Raw genomic sequence first — 7,251 nt, 5'->3', positions numbered from 1 at the left:
GAAGGAGGTTGCCCTACCAACCACCAGAGTTCCAACCTGGGGCACAGGAAACAATCAGAGTCTCCTCTATGAGGTGCCCCCACCCCCACTGTGATGTGGGAGCCCAGGCACATGGCTCACCAGGCCCCACCCTGTTGGCAGCCCCGCCCACATCTTTCATTCATTGCTGGCTGCTGGGAGCTTTCAGGTTTCTCCAATGTGATGACGTTCCTAGAGATCATCACCTTTCAATGAATTATACCAAAATTGCTGTAACCACATCTGCTTCATGCCTTATCTGGTATCCAAAGAACTCCCTTTCCCCTGTGGCCTCTGAGTTCTTACAAACTAGAAAGAAGAGACAGTAAATTTCTGCAGTTGCCTTCAGAGAGAGCATTGCCATGAACTAAGTGTACTCAGTGATGTCAACTTACATTTTCAGTACACATGTAGATTCAATACATATCTATTCAGTTTACATTTTTTAAAAATTACACACATATTCAATCAAACTAACAAGAGGAGTAAGGGAAATTTCCTAAAATTTATACGCTAAGTACATCACATTTTTCTAATTATCACTTGGATAGAGCAACTTAGAATCTATGGTTTCAACAAATGAAAAGGCTTATGTAAAAGAAAACTGGGCCGGCTGGGGTGGCTCAATCCTGTAACTCCAGCACGTTGGGAGGCTGAGGTGACTGGATGATGAGGTCAGAAGATCGAGATCATCCTGGCTTACATGATAAAACTCTGTCTCTACTAAAAATACAAAAAATTCACCGGGCGTGTGGCACACGCCTCCCGTCCCAGCTACTCAGGAAGGCTGAGGCAAGAGAATTCCTTGAAACCGGGAGGCAGAGGTTGCAGTGAGCTGAGATCGCGCCACTGTACTTCAGAATGGGTGACAGAGACAGATTCCATCTCAAAAAAGAAAAAAGAAAACCACCATATAATACAAGATTTTATTTTATTTTATTATTATTATTATTTTTGAGACGGAGTTTCGCTCTTGTTACCCAGGCTGGAGTGCAATGGCGCAATCTCGGCTCACCGCAACCTCCGCCTCCTGGGTTCAGGCAATTCTCCTGCCTCAGCCTCCTGAGTAGCTGGGATTACAGGCACACGCCACCATGCGCAGCTAATTTTTTGGATTTTTAGCAAAGACGGGGTTTCACCATGTTGACCAGGATGGTCTCGATCTCTTGACCTCGTGATCCACCCGCCTCGGCCTCCCAAAGTGCTGGGATTACAGGCGTGAGCCACTGCGCCTGGCCAATACAAGATTTTAAATGTGAAAATCATTGGTACATTTTGTTTTGTTTTGTTTTGGAGATGGAGTCTCACTCTTCTTGCCCATGCTGGAGTGCAACCTTGCCCATGCTGGAGGCTCACCACAATCTCAGCCTCCTGGGTTCAAGTCACTCTCTTGCCTCAGCCTCCCGAGAAGCTGGGATTACAGGTATGCACCACCACACCGGGCTAATTTTGTACTTTTAGGAAAGCCGGTGTTTCTCCATGTTGGTCAGGCTGGTCTCTAACTCCTGGCCACAACTGGTCCACCACCTTGGCCTCCCAAAGTGCTGGGATTCCAGGCATGAGTCACTGGTCCTGGCCATTGCTACTTTTAACTAGCAATTACCAAGTAAAAGTACTGGGAGCTGCTTTGTGACTGGGGATTTATGGAATCTTTCTCATGCTTGGTTCATCTAAGAAATGTGAATCATAACTCAAATTTTATAAACTTGTTCTAAAAATTAAATGAGGGAAAACTAATACTTCTCCCTCCATATATTGAACACTTACAAAATGATAGGCATTGTGTCTACATTTTTACACATGTACCATATGTAAGCCTCATAACAACCCCATGTTTTATAGATGAGAAGACTGAGACTCAGAGGACTTGAAAACAAATTCACTAGCGTGTAGTAATGAAAGATGTATCTGGGACTCAATCCATTTCTATCTGACCCCAAAGGTGGTGCATCTTAATGAAGACCAAGTTATACCCTGCACTTGTAGGTACTCAAAAGGATTCCCTCTTTCTACCCCCTTATGTGTGAATTTCAGTGGCTTTCACAACCTCAGAACCACCCCACACACCCTCCCAAGTTGCCTTCCAGTGGTTCCCTTTTTCTTGGGGATGGTTAGAAATCTGCATATTCAGATGAATTCTTCAAGCATTTCCTTATAAACATGTGTGGATAAAGGAATAAACCTTTCTAGGCCATAGGTTACTGACTGTAAATTGTCTAGCTTATTAATTGTGAATTTATTTGTAATGTATCTTATTACATGTAAAATAAAATCACAGGATCCACTGATTTTGTGCAGAAAGATTCCAAACTACACTGCAGGAACATCTTACTGACTACAGAGGAAGACCAGCCCAAACACACAAAGCAAGAGTCCCTCCAAAGACCAGGTGTGTGGTGGTTCTTACCTATAATCTCAGCAATTTGGAAGGCCAAAGCAGATGGATCGCTTAACGCCAGGAGTTTGAGTCCAGGTTGGCCGACACAGTGAGACCAAGTCTGCATAAAAAATTACTTTTTATTATTATAATAAAAAAGAGTAACTCTGGCATTGCTTTAGGATAGAGAGCTGTGGTCTAGAATTCAACATATGGAGTTATGAGTCCCAATGTGGCTACTTAACTACCGTTGTGACTTTGGGCAGGTTATGTAATAACTATGATTCTCAGCCCTTTCTTTGTAAATTATCAGCATTGGAATAGATGACTTTAAAAAGTCCTGACCAGCTCTAGCATTCAATGACTCTGTATCAGTGGATGCTTGTCAAAACTACAATTTACTTGTCTGGTGATGCCCTGAGATGTTCCTATGGTCACAGGAAATATGGAAATACTATAGTCATACTGGTCATAGAAAATATGACCATATGGTCAAATATGGTCAAAGGAAATACATTTAGCTTTGTTTTTAAAATGGGTGACTTAACCACATAAAATCTACAACTATTTTGAGAAATAAGATGAAACAGTAAGTGGGATGCAGCCTGATGTGGTCCTAAAGTATTTCTGCAGGAGGAAAGACTCACAAAAGCATTCACTTACCCATAAATATACCAGTGAATCCTCTAGCAACAAAAACTCACAGTCCATGTATGTTGTAATGTCAAACACTTGTGTGATTTACTGCATTTACAATGCACTCCTTGAAATGGTATGGCCTGCCTCCCAAAGTCCTTGATACTGGAAACCCAACTTCCATTCAGTGACTACAAATCCCTCTCCCACCTTTTCCCATTTCCTTCCATGACTGCTGGATTATGAAGGAACTGAAAACCACAATAAGTGAGGCCTGGTTAAAGGAACCAGCGATGTTTATCCTGAGAATGACTGACAACATTTTAGTGAAAAAATAAGAGTAGTCTTTCAATAACTGAAGGTCTACTGTAAAAGAGGGTTTCAGCTTGATGTGTTCTGTAGACCCCAAGGATCAGGGGTATCATAAGCCCCTAGTGAATGTTTACTGAGTGAATAAATTCTGTATTGTTTCCCTAGCATGAACCAAGACCCTGGGCTGCCATGGGGTCCTGGGGCTGTACTGAACTCTGGAAGGGGCAGTCCCCTCACTCTCCACTGATCAGAAGGCTGCATGTGCTCTACATGTTAGAAGTAACCCTGTGAACTGGGACGTCCAGAGTCCACATGATTAGTAACATTTGCTTTGAATTTATAAAAAAGCTTTATTCATCACCAGTTGGGTTATTAAAAGGTATCTCAGTGAAATAAGGCACTTTGACTTTACTTTCTATAAAGTTTCATCAAACACTGACTGTTACATCAGAAATCAATGTGTTCTGTCTACCTTGTCTCTGTTTTCTCCAGAATCAATTTTCCTTATCTTCAACTAGTCTTAGTGTGATATGTAACAGAATCAAATGTTTCTCACTATTATCTCAAAAGCGTGTTTCTTTTTTGTTTTTTTTTTTTTCATAGAACCCAGGTCTTGTTCTGCTCTGTTCCCTAAGCTGGTCTCAAACTTCTGGCTTCAAGCAATCCTCCTGCCTCAGCCTCCCAAAGTGTTGGGATTATGGGCATGAGCCACCACATCAAGCCTGAAAATCTGTTTCTTAAGGAGTAATGTGGAATACATAACATCCTTTAATATACCACAGCCTTCTCCAACTAAGCCAAATTGTTTAAAAGTTCTATAATATTTAAGATTCAGGATACTATATTTCAACCTCCCCTAGAAACAATGTATTAAATCTTAGAATGCATATGCCATAAACTCACTGTTATGAAATAGTAAAATATTTCATGAGCTTAGTAGAATAACTTGAAATAAAGTGGTAAATTAAAAAAATTAAAATATATATCATGCATTCGATTCAATTATGTGTGTCAGAAAAAGTAACCTAGACTAAGATATCCAATTCAGTCAGTAAATATTTCAAGCCACAAGATTTAATAAACAACATTGGGTCTAGGTAACAATCCCCAGCTGGTTCAGGGAAGCTCTAGCCCTGTGTGGTACTATGGTGTAAAGATAGTGTCTCTTTTCACTGTCAGAGAGGGATGGCCTATCCCTGAATGTAGGATGGAGTCAGTCTCACTGCACCTTCATGACCCATCGTATTTACCAAACTTTACATTTCTTTCCTAAGTTAAATACACATCATTTTGGGAGAAGACAGAGCACTCCATGATATTAAATACTAACCAAATAATCATACAAAGAAAAACACAGATAAATAATAAAAACATTCAACTGCTGAAACACAGCAACATTAAGCCACCTCGGTTTTCTTTTCCCAATGCTCGCAACACCCCCAATCCATCAACTTTTGAAAACACGGGAAACAACACCTAGTATGACATGGGGAACTTACATCTCAACACCATAAAAAACAGTTTTAGAGCTCAACGTTCATTTCCAACAGGTATTGAGCCCAATAGCCAGTAGTTATTTTTCCTGATCCTCTCCCTCTGTCCAATCTCCACGCCCCAGTAGGGCCCAGGGTGTGTTTTTCCCCTACATGTGTTCACATCATTTAGCTCCCACTTATAATTGAGAACATGTGGTGTTTGGTTTTCTGTTTCTGTGTTAGTTTGCTAAGGATAAAGACCTTCAGCTCCATCTAGGTTTTTGCAAAGGACATAATATTATTCTTTTTCCTAACTGCGTACTATTCCATGATGTATACATACCAAATATTCTTTATTCACTCTACCATTGATAGGCATTTAGATTTATTCCATCTTTGCTATTGTGAATAGTGCTGTAATGAATATACACGTGCATATGTCTTTACTACAGAATGATTTATATTCCTTTGGGTATATACCCAGTAATGGGATTCCTAAGTTGAATGGTAGTTCTGCTTTTAGGTCTCTGAAAAATTGTCACACAGTTTTCATCAATGGTTGAACTAATTTATCCTCCCACCAACAGGACATAGGTATTCCTTTTTCTCTAAAATATTGCAGCATCTGTTATTTTTTGACTTTTAGTAATAGCCATTCTGACTGGTCGGCGCCCCTCTGGAAAGATGGCGCCCTCGATGCTGAAGGCGGTGGTGGGGGAAAAATTCCGAGCGGAGTTATCTGGAGTGTCAAGAAGGATGAGGAGTGGAAGGTGCTGATCACGGATCACCCAAGCATGCGCATCTTGTCTTCCTGCTGCAAAATGTCAGACATCCTAGCTGAGGGCATCACCATTGTTGAAGACATCAACAAATGGGGGGAACTCATTCCCAGCCTGTAGGCCCTTTGTTTAGCCCCACAGAGAAGTCAGTTCAGGCCTTGATCGCAGACTTCTGGAGGACCTGGACCTTTACCTACAAAGCGGCCCATATCTTCTTCACCGACACCTGCCCCGAGCCCCTGTTCAGTGAGCTGGGTCGTTCTGGTCTGGCAAAAGTGGTGAAGACATTGAAGGAGATTCACCTTGCCTTCCTCCCCTACGAGTCCCAGGTGTTCTCCCTCGATGCCCCCCACAGTAACTACAACCTCTACTGCCCCTTCTGGGAAGGGGAGTGCGTGCAGCAGCTCGAAGCGCTGGCCCAACAGATTGCCACACTGTGCGCCACGCTGCAGGAGTACCCGGCCATCCGCTACCGCAAGGGCCCAGAGGACACAGCCCAGTTGGCCCGCGCCATCCTGGCCAAGCTGAACGCCTTCAAGGCAGACACTCCCAGTCTGGGCGAGGGCCCAGAGAAAACCTGCTCACAGCTGCTCATCATGGACTGGGCAGCCGACCCCGTCTCCCCACTGCTGCATGAACTCACATTTCAGGCCACGGCCTATGATCTGCTGGACATAGAGCAGGACACATACAGATATGAGACTAATGGGCTGTGTGAGGCAGGGGAGAAGGCCATCCTGCTGGATGAAGAGGAGGATTTGTGCGCGGATCTTCGCCACATGCACATAGCAGATGTGTCCAAGAAGGTCACAGAGCTCCTGAAGACCTTCTGTGAGAGCAAGAGGCTGAGCACAGACAAGCCCAACATTGAAGACCTGTCCCACATCCTGAAAAAGATGCTGCAGTACCAGAAAGAGCTGAACAAGTATTCTACTCACCTGCATCTAGCGGATGATTGCATGAAGCACTTCAAGGGCTCGGTAGAGAAGCCATGTAGTGTGGAGCAGGACCTGGCCAAGGGCTCCCATGCAAAGCGGGAGAAGATCAAGGACTCCATGAAGCTGATCCTGCAGGTGCTGCTGGATGCGGCGGTGCCTGCCTATGACAAGATCCGGGTCCCGTTGCTCTACATCCTCCTTCGGAATGGCGTGAGGACAACCTGGCCAAGCTGATCCAGCATGCCAACGTGTAGGTGAACAGAAGCCTCATCCGCAACCTGGAGCAGCTGGGAGGCACTGTCACCAACCCCGGGGGCTCAGGGGCCTCCAGCCGGCAGGAGCCAAGGGAGTGCATGGAGCCCACCTATCAGCTGTCCCGCTGGACCCCAGTCGTCAAGGACGTGATGGAGGACGCCGTGGAGGACCGGCTGGCTAGGAAGCTGTGGCCCTTCATACCGACCCCACCACTGCAGCCAGCTCTCAGGCCACTGTCAGTCCCTGCTTCGGTCACTGGCACAAGAACAAGGCCGGCGTAGAGACCCGGGCGGGCGCCCGACTCACAGTTTACGTCATGGGCGGCGTGGCCATGTCGGAGATGCGGGCCGCCTAAGAGGTCACCGGGGCTCATTGGGTCCTCACACATCCTCACCCCAACCCGCTTCCTGTATGACCGGAAGAGGCTGGACCAGAAGCTGGAGAAAGTTCCCCTGCCCTGA

At 44.8% G+C, this 7,251-nt stretch overlaps 1 pseudogene; it reads left to right on the top strand.

Moving 5' to 3' along the window:
* Nucleotides 1-5,502: 5,502 nt before the first annotated feature.
* Nucleotides 5,503-7,251, top strand: LOC100412603 (syntaxin-binding protein 2 pseudogene; annotated as a pseudogene).

This window comes from Callithrix jacchus, chromosome 20 (genome assembly GCF_049354715.1).
Source record: "Callithrix jacchus isolate 240 chromosome 20, calJac240_pri, whole genome shotgun sequence".
In the NCBI taxonomy this organism is placed as follows: domain Eukaryota; kingdom Metazoa; phylum Chordata; class Mammalia; order Primates; family Cebidae; genus Callithrix; species Callithrix jacchus.
Note: the sequence above shows the minus strand (reverse complement) of the source record. Positions and strands in the feature narration are given on the sequence as shown.